This window comes from Hypanus sabinus, chromosome 23 (assembly GCF_030144855.1).
Source record: "Hypanus sabinus isolate sHypSab1 chromosome 23, sHypSab1.hap1, whole genome shotgun sequence".
Classification (NCBI taxonomy): Eukaryota; Metazoa; Chordata; class Chondrichthyes; order Myliobatiformes; family Dasyatidae; genus Hypanus; species Hypanus sabinus.
Genome location: NC_082728.1, coordinates 55,989,227 through 56,001,997, shown reverse-complemented (window position 1 = coordinate 56,001,997; position 12,771 = coordinate 55,989,227). Strand labels below are relative to the sequence as shown.

Below are 12,771 nucleotides of genomic sequence, written 5' to 3'. Positions count from 1 at the left end.
GTGAGAGCATTGTATTAGCTATTTCATTAATAATTAGATGTATTGACTTATCAGGATGTTGCACAGAGATTCCATTTGAAGCCTGTTGAATTTCACAGTGACTACTTTCTCTTGCATTCCTGCTGACAGTGATTAGAGACACTATTTTGAAATGAATCTGGCAGTAGATCTGCATATAGAGCAGGGGTTCCCAATCATCTTTTATGCTTTGGACCTCACCATTAACTAACAAGACTGTAGAACCCAGATTGGAAACCCCTGAAATAGAGTAAGAAAAACGAATAGTATTAACATATGGCAGCTTTCGGCCTTTATAAAATTGTGCTAAATATTTTGATCCTGTATGTTTTAGGGTGAAGAATCAATACAGGTTTTGTTTGACCTGGGCTTTTGTTCTGGTAGTATCTATCAAGTAAGTTGATATGAATATACAATCCAGCCCACAGGATCTCCTTCCCTCATACCATAAAGATTCTGGCTACTGTTTTATTTTCCACTTTTCCTTGTTTTCTGTTTTCCTCCATCCTCTTTGTCACACATTCCTATCTTGCCAATCATTTATTATACATTAAGGATTGCTGTACAATTTGGAATGAAAACAGATGCTCTTGCTTATCTGAGAGGGATAATCATTGTTAGCAGATGAATTACTCTCCAGTCTATTCACATCTAATTCCTGGGGAAGTAGCCAAGATGAAATTGAGTATCTAGTTACTTCCAAAGTTTGAAGCACAGGGCTTTTTTGTACCCAGAAGCCTTGTGCGTCAGACAGCTGTACCTGCTCGGCATGGGACTTTTACATCAAATTCGATCTCGGTTTGTGTTTTATAGCTTTCAATTTTGGTTTATTAAAATTTTCTAATAAATTATGCTTTTAGAATTGACCAGAATTTCTGCAATTAGAGATTGGACTGAAAACCCTTGCACTCTTATTTTGCTCCAGGTACGATGTCTCTCCTCATCTTAGCTGCCTACATTAGACTACTCTGATCCCTGAAGTTGGGCTTGCACTTTTTGTAACTTCTGGGAAGTGAAGGGGAGTCTAGAACTTCAGGCAACCTCATAACCTTATTCATTCCATGCTTTATCACAAAACTGAGAAGGGAACTTTATACTGTATACAATGTTAACACCAGTGAGTATACTTTCTGTTCAGCCAGCAGGGTCAGCTGTCTTCACAGATACCAATATTTGAAATCCTTCTGCCACTTGTCCTTAAATTATGATGATCCCAAGGATGATGCTGCAGAATTATCAATGAATTTCTTTGATCTTTTGGAGGGACTGATGTGGTCTGTTGATACTATGCTGAATTTGTTAATATAATCAGTGCTGCATTTTAAATGCAACTTAATATATGTATGATTAATAAAATAGCAGTACAACAGGCAACTTGAATCTTTGTGAATGTTTACCTGTAACTGAATCCATGGCCCAGGTATGGCAAACAACATCATGGCAACCCTCACTGCCTGTGCAGTATATCTTCAGAAAGAAGACTTTTGCAAGTACTTAATAGTTTTAACATTAATACCTGTGCTTAGGGGTGTGTGTGTTTATGTGCTTGATTAATTCTTGGCCACTTTTCATCATTTCTTCTTCCTCCTTATGTTTCCAGAGATGGATAAAGGAATAATGCTTTCAACCTGTATTACCATTTTAGACAATAGGTGCAGAAGTAGACCATTCGGCCCCTCGAGTCTGCACCGCCATTCTGAGATCATGGCTGATCATTCACTATCAATACCCAGTCCCTGCCTTGTCCCCATATCCCTTGATTCCCCTATCCATCAGATATCTATCTAGCTCCTTCTTGAAAGCATCCAGAGAATTGGCCTCCACCGTCTTCCGAGGCAGTGCATTCCACACCTCCACAACTCATCTGTTGTTGATTTTAATCCCCTAATCCATCTCTTCACCTACCCCAGTCTCTCCATTTGCCCTTCACCCATCTTCCCCCCACTATTCTCCCCCTTACCCCCAAACCTCACTCTCTTTCTTCCATGCTTCACCTTCTTGTCCCATCATCATCATACAGTCTTCTTGTCATCCATTTGCCAGTCATCCCATCTCAACTGGATCCAGCACTTACTATTCTGGCCAACTCCCCTCTATCAGTCCTGATGGATGGTCTTGAAATGTGAATCAGGACTAGAAGGATTAACTCCATTTTTCAGCTAGAACCTACGTGAAAAAGGAGTGCAAATGCTTCAACAGAATGCTTAATGTGTTTTAATTAGGGAATGGCTCACAGATGACTTGCTACCAACAACTATATTTGTTGTCCTTTACTAACATGTAGCAAGAAGGCCTTGGATTCTTATTGTACTATCAGTCAACCGACGTAACCTTTAGAATTGTTCTATCCAGGGCTGGGGGAGGTAGTTGCAGTTCAAAATATTTGTCACTATTTCACAGAACTCCCTCCATTAATTAGAAATGTATGTACCTGATCACCACAGCTACTCCGTGTCATAAAATCTCTTACTTTGAGTTTAATGTTTGATTTCCAGTGGAGGTTGTAATGTATTTTCCTGTAGGGGTGGCGTGCTGGAAGACTGCCATGGAATGCATTGCAGGGCAACAATGACAGCAGGTAGAATTGTTCTCTCTCAGCTCCAGTGACCCAGGTCCAATCCTAACCTCCAATTCTGTCTATGTAGAGATTGCATATTCTCTCCTCAGGATTTCTCTTGGTGATCTACTTTACTGCCCAAACCATGGGGACTGGCTGGCGTAAATTGAATAGCATGGGGTGAGTGGTCAAATCTGGGAGAGTTGATGGGAATGTGGAATGAATAAAATGGGACCAGTGTAACTTGGTAGATGATGACTGGTGCAGACCAATGGGGTGATGCACCATTTTTCATATTGCAACCATCTACCAAACCAGTGGTTGCATGCTGTTAACTGCAGATAGCACATGATCTTCAATAAGTCGGTAACCACTGCATCATGTGGAGGAAAGCTTTGGGAAGAATAATCCATGGTTACTTGACCTCCCTATTGTTCTGCACTTACCACACATTGTGGCCTAAATTGCTCTAAGATACATTTTTCATTCCTAACTTGGGCAGTTCTATACCAGATGTCCACTGGTTCCACAGGCGCTGGGGCATATAGCAACCACTGTGCCAACACTCTACAGCCAACTTGAGTGGGACATAGGCTACCTGACAGCACAGTGAAGAATTCCTATTTCATCCTAAATTAGCAGCAGCAATAAATAGAATTTAATTGATAAAATGTATTATTTGCACTGGTTCATTAGATCTGACCTAAAAATGGGCTAATTATGGTAAAGAGATGGTCACTTTGAAGGTCAAACTTGAAGGCAAAGTATGGGGTGAAAGAAAAATGGAGAACTGTGGGAGGGAAGCATTATATTGACCATGGAGAAGGTTAAAAGGTCAGTACAATCTTGTGGGCTGAAGAGCCTGTACTGTGCTTGTGATTGTATGGTGTTGCACACAGGATGTGGGTAATAGCTGAACTGAGTCATCACTAGTTGAAGTGTAATTTTGAAACAACACTGTATACATTCCTGAGAAATCACGAGTCACTGCATTATATTCCTTAGTGTGATAACAGGGATTCTGTATTGTCCTCACCCTTCAAAATAAAGTAAGTTAACTAAAAATAAATTTGCATTTGTATAAATCCTCTGTTTATAGGAAATAATTCTTTTTATTTTGAAGTCCAGTTCCTGTAGAGAGGGGGAAGTACGAACCATTTGCGGAGGCAGCAATAAGATTGGAAAATGCAGTGAGGTTCAATCCAACAGCTCACCCGAAGGGGTGTAGAGTTTACAGTAAATATGGGATGAACTTCCCTTTCACAATTTACCACCCTCCCACATTTTTGCACATCAGCCTGGGAGGACAGGCAGCGTGGCCTTGCCCAGCCCAGCCGTAGAATCTAAAGCCTGGAATCCAGTCTCTGAAGTGGTACCTTCAGCAGAACCCTCAAATGTAAAGGTAAGTGTCCCCTCCTAACCGTGGCAGACACCTCTAGTATAGGGGATATAATGAGTTTATTAAACCATATGTGCACAGTGAGGAGGAACCCTGGAACCAAACCTACTGATGACTCAAGTCACCACATCCTGTGTTGTACCATGCAATCACAAGCTCTCCCCAACCCAATTTCCCCTGCTTTTTCTCCCCTTTCTTCTCCCTCTTCCTCCCCCTTTTCTTGTGCTCTCTCTCATATGATGTGTGTGTGTGTATGTGTATATATATAATCTTAATAAGCCTATCTCTTCTCTCCCCCCCCCCCCCCCTCACTGTTGCTGTGCTGTCACTTTATGTCTTCCTTGTAAAGTTACCTTTTCCATCCTGAGTGTGCACTTCCAACCTTCCATCCGGTTGCAACTTACAACCTCATCCTGAGGCAATAACACACCAATCCCTCCTGTTCAACATATGGCCTTCACCTTCCACATGATGGCATCAGCCTTGCAGGAGACAGGACAGAGCACCGGGGGAAGTGGAGGTGAAGGGATGTCTTTCACCCTTCACTTATCTCTGACCCATGGAGTTTCAGTCACAGTGGTGTGCAGGGAGTGAAGTTATTTATTTATTTATTGAGATAGTGTGGATAGCCCTTTGATCCATGCCGCACAGCAAACCACAGATTTAACCCTTGGGCCTAATTATTTACAATGACCAATTAACCTATCAATTGGTATGTCTGGACTGTGGGAGGAAACCCACATGGGCAAGGGGAAAAGGTACATACTCCTTACAGGCAATGTCGGGAATTGAACCCAGGTCACTTATATCGTAAAGTGTTGTGCTAACCACTATGCTACCATGCCACCCTGTGACGTGTTGAGGAAGCCAATGACACTGACTAGTTATAGTTGGCAACAGATCTCATACCAGTGGATTGCAAATGCTTGTTGTCCTGTTACACATCTCCTGGTGTGGTTCCTCAGGCTGGGAAGGAGTTTACTTTCCTTCTCAGATGAGGTGCACCTTCTGTCTGGCGGAGCTAATAGTCCATTGCTCATGTTACTGGTGACATCCTTTGAGGCACAAGGTGAAGCAGCTCTTGTGCTGATTCGATAGAACAGATCTGAGAGATACCAAGTGTGTGGTGATCCCTTTCAGCACCAACACTAACAAAACCCTCTCAATGAAGCAGCTGGGAGCAATGAGTATTCCTCTCACATGTCACGTCAATCCCTAAATTACCATCATGGTCACACCTTGGAGACCATAAAACTTAGGAGCAGAATTAGAGTACTCAGCCTATTGAGTCCACTCCACCTGTCCATCAATGCTTTCAACCCCATTCTCCTGCCTTCACCCCTATCCCTGATGAACCAAGAACTATGAACCGCTGGTTTAAATATACCCAATGACTTGGCCTCCACAGCCACCCATGTCAATGAATTCCACAGATTCACCACCCTGTAGCTAAAGAAATTCATTCTTGTCTGTGCTCTAAATGGACATCCCTCTACTCTGAGGCTGTGCCCTCCAGTCCCAGACTCTCATGATAGGAAACATCTTCTCCACATTCACTCTGTCTAGGCCTTTCAATATTCAATAGGTTTCAATGAGATAACGCCCCCCCCACCCCATTCTTCTAAGCTCCAGTAAGTACAGACCCTGAGCCAACAAAAACTCCTCATAGATTAAGCCTTTCATTCCCAGAATTATTCTCGTGAATCTCCTCCAGATCTTCTCCAATGCCAGCACATCTTTTCTTAGATAAGGCTCCCCAAACTGTTCTCAATACTCTTAAGTTTGGTCTGGCAATGCCTTATAAAGCTTCGGCATTAGATCCTTGCTCTTATATTCTAGTCTTCACAAATTAATGGGAACATTGCATTTGCCGTCCTTACCACTAACTCAACCTGCAATTAGAGAATCCTGCACATGGATTCCAAGTCCCTTTGCACCTCTGATTTTTGAATGTTCTCCCTGTTACAAATAGTTTATCCTTCTACCAAAGTGCATGATCATACACTGTATTCCATTTGCCACATCTTTGCCCTTTCTCCTAATCTGTCTAGGTCTTTCTGCAGATTCCTTGCTTCCTCAACACTACCTGTCCCTCCACCTATCTTTGCGTCATCTGCAAACTTGGCCACAAAGCCAACAATTCTGTCATCCAAATTGTTAACATTTAATGTGAAAAAAAGTGGTCCCTATACTGATCACTGTGGAACACCACTTGTCATCAGGAGCCAACCAGAGCAGGCCCCCTTTATTCAGAAAGTTGTCGGAAGTGTGTGGACTACAAGAAATACTGGAAACATTCAGCAAGGTGAAATGAACTTGTTTTGTCCTTTGCCCAAGACTGATATAGTATCTCCAACCTGAAACATTAGCTCTATTGCTGTCTCCACAGATGCTGACTGATCTGTTGGCTCTTTCCTCTTATTACAGATTTCCAGGACTTGTAGTTTAAAAAAAAATCATTGGAGACCATCAGGATGTTAATCAGCCCAGAAGGCAATTAATATTCACTTTAAATTATAAAATGACCCTCCTAAATGGTGATTGGATTTAGTTTATTAACCTGCCTGTGAATTTTTCTAGTTATAAGCCCACACCAACTTCTCAGCTTTTTGCAGGTTTATTTTCCCAAGGCAACAAGAGGAACAGTCACATCTGGTTCTGCTGCTGACTCTGCCAAATTCTGCCCTAACTCTAATCACACATTTGTAGATGATGCCACCATAGAGGGCTGGATCTCAGCAACAACAAGGTAAGTGTAGGAAAAAGGCAAAAATATAAGTTGTGTCAAGATACCAAGCTTTCCCTCAATGGAGAAGCTGGTCATTGGTGTCAGGAGGTAGGATCAGTACCAGTGGTGCTGAGCTTCAAATTCCCGGGTATAAAAATCACTCACAATCTATCCTGGTACAATGTGGACACTATTGCCAATTAAAAGCACATCAGCTCCTCTACTTCTTTATAAGTTTAAGAGAACTTTGTTATGTCCCCAATAACCCTCACTAATTTTTACAGATGCACTATCAAAACCATCTCTATCTGGATGCATCACAGCTTGGAATGGCAATTGCTGTGCTCCTGGCCGCAAGTTGTGGATACAGCTAAATCTGTCACGCAAAGTAACCTCCACTCCATGGGCTCTGTCTTCACTTCCCGATGACTCAGGAAAGTGTCCAACATAATTAAAGACCCCTCCATCCTTCCTCGCCCCTCTCCTGTCCAACAGAAGGTGCAAAAGCTTGAGAACATGAACCACCTAGCTCAGGGATGGCTTCCCACTGTAATCTCCTCTCTCTCACACTAATAGATGAACTATTTAATCTACCTTGTTGTGGTCTTTGCAGCTTGCAGCCTACTCTGCCCATTCTCTGCACCAGTAACACTATATTCTGCAATGCTTCCTTTTTAATACTGTGATGTACTTGCAAATGGCATTATCTGTCTGGATGGCTTTCAGACAAAGTTTTTTGCTGTATCTCGGTACATGTGACAATTATAAACCAATACCAATATCACCAGAATGCAGCTCAGGATACGTTGGTGGAGAAGTTGTTGTGTCCCGCCTTGAGAATCACTGTGGTTTCTTTCGCTTCCTGAGCCCTGCTACAGTACTTCCTCTGTGTCTCTGCTTCTAGATGCTAATCACCGAGTCAGCACGTAGAGTTTGAATGCTGTCCAGCCATGTGTAAAGGTTGGGAGAACCATGCCTAGGCTCAGTTCAGCTGAGTGCCAGCGTGGTGGGAAGAGGTGTACCCGTGGGTCTGCAGGCTGACAACACAGGTGAGCTGGACATGACTCTATCTCCTCCGGCACTGATGAGACAGCCAGGCGGGAGAGCAAGGGCTGGCTCTGCTGCTCTTCCCCTCTCACCCAGAGTCTGGGGGTGGGGGGGGGGGTTGTTTAAGTGAAACTGAGTACATCGCCACCCTTCAGTGGCTGCGGTGTACAAAGGCAGAGACCGCACAGAGACCGTCTGAGGTGCCAGTTCAAATTGTTTCTGGTTCTTGAGGGTTTTGTTGGGTTTGTTTCAGGGGTGGGGGATGAGGAGGAGACTTTGCACCAGGAGCTGTTTTAAGCACCAGGGCAGTACTAAGCACAGAAATTGGGTCCAGGATTACTCCCGCTCCTCCAGTATATTCCCCTTTCCCTGTGCAGAGCTGTTAAAATCGGGAATCAGACTCACCTCAGGCTGCTGGGCTCAAGAAGCCAGTTTTCTTCCAATCCCAATCAACTTCAGCCTGACCACAGTCTACAACAAATCCCTCCAGCTGGCCCAGGGACGACACCACCCTTTAAGCTCTTCCTGATCACCCTGTGCCTTTGAAACACTGGCTCTTTATTCCCTTGGGAACATTTCTGACTTCAAAACAGTGCGGGCTGTGTTCTTCAGGGAGGGTTGGAGAATGAATTTGGAGGCAAATCAGTCAGTGTAGTACATGGAAAGGTTAGTTAGGAAGGTTCAATCATTAGGTATTAATATTGAAGTAGTAAAATGGATTCAACAGTGGCTGGATGGGAGATGCCAGAGAATAGTGGTGGATAACTGTTTGTCGGGTTGGAGGCCGGTGACTAGTGGTGTGCCTCAGGGATCTGTACTGGGTCCAGTGTTGTTTATCATATACATTAATGATCTGGATGATGGTGTGGTAAATTGGATTAGTAAGTGTGCAGATGATACTAAGATAGGTGGCATTGTAGATAATGAAGTAGGTTTGCAAAGCTTGTAGAGAGATTTAGGCCAGTTAGAAGAGTGAGCTGAAAAATGGCAAATGAAGTTTAATGCTGATAAGTGTGAGGTGCTACATTTTGGTAGGACTGATCAAAATAGGACATACATGGTAAATGGTAGGGCATTGAGGAATGCAGTAGAACAGATTGATCTAGGAATAGTTCCCTGAAGGTGGAATCTCATGGATAGGGTGGTGAAGAAATCTTTTGGTAAATGCCTTTATAAGTTGAGTATTTTATATATTTATATTTATAAATATATATATTTACATATTGAGTATAGGAGTTAGGATGTAATGTTAAAATTGTATAAGGCATTGGTGAGGCCAAAGTTGGAGTATTGTGTACAGTTCTGGTCAATGAATTATAGGAAAGATGTCAACAAAATAGAGAGCGTACAGAGGAGATTTATTAGAATGTTACCTGGGTTTCAGCACCTAAATTACAAGGAAAGGTTGAACAAGTTAGGTCTTTATTCTTTGGAGTGTAGAAGGTTGAGGGGGGACTTGATAAAGGTATTTAAAATAATGAGGGGGATAGATAGAGTTGACGTAGATAGGCTTTTTCCATAGAGAGTAGGGGAGATTCAAACAAGAGGACATGAGTTGAGAGTTAGGGGGCAAAAGTTTAAGGGTAACACGAGGGAGAACTTCTTTACTCAGAGTAGTAGCTGTGTGAAACGAGCCTCCAGTAGAAGTGGTAGAGGCAGGTTCGGTTTTGTCACTGTAAGTAAAATAGGATAGGTATATGAACAGGAAAGGAATGGAGGGTTATGGGCTGAGTGCAGGTTGGTGAGACTAGGTGACAGTAAGCGTTCAGCATGGATTAGAAGGGTTGAGATGGCCTGTTTCCGTGCTGTAATTGTTATATGGTTATATGGCATCAGAATCCGGCTTAATACCACCAGCATGTCATGAAATTTGTTAACTTAGCAGCAGCAGCAGTACAATGAAATACATGATAATATAGAAAAATAAATAAGTAAATCAATTACAGCAAGTGTATAATGTATATTAAATAGTTAAATTAAAAACAGTGCAAAAACAGAAATAATGGCAAAAGTAGTGAGGGAGTGTTATGGGTTCAAAGTCCATTTAGAAATTGGATGGCAGAGGAGAAGAAGCTGTTCCTGAATCGCTGAGTGTGTGCCTTCAGGCTTCTATATCTCCTACCTGATGGTAACAATGAGAAGAGGGCATGTCCTGGGTGATGTGAGTCCTTCATAATGGATATGGCCTTTCTGAGGCACCACTCCTTGAAGATATCTTGGATACTATGGAGGCAAGTACCCATGATGGAGCTAACTAATTTTACAACTTTCTGTAGCTTCTTTCGGTCCTGTGCAGTAGCTGCCTCTCTTAGCAGACGGTAATAAGCCTGTCAGAATGCACTCCATGGCACATCTGTAGAGGTTCTTAATCCGAAGAAGGTACCTGAGCCTTATCAGGCAGATAGTTGTGGCTTCTAATTCAGCTTTTGTATCTTGGTCCCAGTGGGGAATGTTACCTTTCAGGTGAATTGTTAAACAGTCTGCCCTCACAAATCTCAAAGAAGTGTTGAGTTCTTCCCTGTCACTTGGCGTGGAGTTCTTGCTGAACTAGTCATCACTTGAGCAGATATCTGATTGTCATCACACTGCTGTCTGTGTGAGTCCCCTGGTTCTGACCTGACAATAATGCCTACATTCCACAAGATGTTGAGCAGCAAGCAATAGCCTCAGTATTGGAAGGTATGAGATAAAACTCATTTCAGTGGCCAAATCAACCTGGCCTTGACAGGTCTGACTGTCAAATCCAATAAGCTGGAAATCTAATATATTGTTTAACATTGGAGGTATTCCAGTAAGCAACAAGGAAGTGGTTCTAGTGGATATAGAGGAGAGTTGTCTGTGGTGCTGTTAGAGTTGGATTTGTACTTCAGTAGTTCCCCCACATGGTTTTGGATATCTAAACAGTGAGGTCAAAGTCAAGTTTACTGTCACATGCACAAGCACAGGTGCAAAACAAAACTTACCTGCAGCAGTATCACAGTATCATCATTGTTCACAAGGAAAACAAGTCATTCACACTTTTTACAAGAAAGAAGACAATTTGAACAAAAAAGTCAATTTTAGTGCAAAATGATCAAAATGGTCATAATGTTTGCTAAAGTGAGGTGATTAACATTTTGCCATTTTGTTCAACAATTGAATGGTTGATGGAAAGTTGTTCTTGAACCTGGCGGTGTGGGACTTTAGGCTTCTGTACCTCCCTCTCGACGGTAGCTGTGAGAAGATGGCATGGTCCAGATAGTGGAAATCTCTGATGATGGACGATGATTTCTTGAGGAAGCACCTCGTGCATAGAACCAGTGATGGGAAGGGATATGCCTGTGATGTATTGGGCTGAGCCAGCTACTCTCTTCAGCTTGTTGCATTGGTGTTGTTGTACTGAACCATGCTGCACCGTTCAGGATACTTACAACAGGCCAAACCTCCTTAAACTCTCAAGAAAGTAAAGACTCTGGTACACCTTCCTATACCGTATACATGCTGAGCTTTTGGGCTGTGAGTGTTTGGAAACAGTGGACTGTTAGTGCATGCAGAGAAAGGGCACAAACCATGTCAAGAAAACAAAACACATCATATTTGCATTACTGACTTTTGTTTTGTAGATCTGTCAAGATTGGAATGGAGAATTTGCATTTAGTCTAACCAAAGGAAAGGTTTGTTTAGCTGGTTAGTGATCATTGGTTGAATTGCTTCCTGGTGATGGAGATTTGTGACTGAAGCAATATCACAAAGGGAGAACACACATAACCAACACTAAGAACCACTTCTATTTCTGGAAAGCTTTTAGCGAGGCAAAACTTTGCCAAAGTACTTAACAGGAGCATTAACAAACATAACCTGGTGTCTAACATTATAAAGAGGTCTCAGGACAAAGGGCCTGAAACTCTCATCAGCTGCATCTCATAAAGAGAAAACACTGGGTGGGGAGGCAGAGGAAGTGTGTAATGAGAAATTTTCATACTCTATCAAGATGAGAAAAAAAAAGGAAATGAGGTGTGCTTCTCTATTTGTGGCAATGTGTATAGTGCATAAAAACAGCACCACTGTTGAGACTGCAAATCAGCCACATTAAAGTTTGTACACTGACACCGCAGCCACTGGAAACAAGCTCTCTAGCAGTTTGGGGGAAAGGTCACAAATCACACTACCTCCTTTCAGATGACATCCTGGCCTCATTTTGCTTCTGAAAGGAATCTGTGGCTGCCAAATGAAGAGCAATGCTGGGTGTGGCACTCCTCGAGGACTTTTGAGAGAAGTAAGACTTTTATTTTAATGGACATACCTTTGTAGATTAGAAAGGGTATATAACCACAAATAGCGCTTTAGATTATCAGTAATGTGGATGTAAGAAATTAATTATTATGTAGAATACTCCCGTTCACTTCAAGATTGGAACATTTTCCCTGCCCTGCTCTGTGGTCAGTGAGCTGAAATGTTAAATCCTAATTTTTCATAGAAACTATCTGTCTGGTGATACATTTTCCGTTTTTATTGCAGGGAGATTTAATGGCATGTTAGCTAGCTACTGGTGTAAGAAGCAGATAAGTATCTGGTTAAAATGGTACTAAAGGTTATTAAAAGGATATAAACATAAACACAGTGCTCTGAAGATCAAGACAGGCAGCACAGTGAATAAACTACAAATCAGGTTAGTCAAATGAACTTGTGTAGTGACACAAGAAGCACAGGAATGTGTTTGCAGGGGAAGGATCTGCAACACGGTAGCGTAGTGGTTAGCACAATGATTTACAGTACCAGTGACCTGCATTCAATTCTCGCCGTTGCCTGTAAGGAGTTTGTACGTTCTCCCCGTAACCATGTGGGTTTCCTCCGGCAGCTACCATTTCCTCCCACAGTATAAAGACGTACCAGTGGGCAGGTCAATTTCTCATTGTATATCGCTTTGTTATTTGGCTAGAATTAAATTGGGGGACTCCTGGGCAGTGTGACTCATAGGGCCAGAAGGTCCAATTCTGTGCTGTACCTCAATCAATAAATAAATTTGCAGGAACTTCTTGGCTG

At 42.4% G+C, this 12,771-nt stretch overlaps 1 protein-coding gene across 6 annotated transcripts in view; it reads left to right on the top strand.

The window, feature by feature from the left end:
- The first annotated feature begins 3,082 nt into the window (after nt 1-3,082).
- Nucleotides 3,083-12,771, top strand: part of pik3cg (phosphatidylinositol-4,5-bisphosphate 3-kinase, catalytic subunit gamma) — a 55,368-nt gene continuing 45,679 nt past the window's right edge. Inside the window, exons 1-2 of one of the 6 annotated variants that reach the window (XM_059948909.1) lie at nt 3,083-3,977; nt 7,607-7,751. The gene's annotated coding sequence lies outside the window, so the exon portion shown is untranslated. Of the gene's footprint in view, nt 3,978-6,636; nt 6,724-7,330; nt 7,752-11,907; nt 12,005-12,771 lie in introns of those variants that run through there. The other 5 variants (XM_059948910.1, XM_059948912.1, XM_059948913.1 and 2 more) reach the window with 5 other exon arrangements.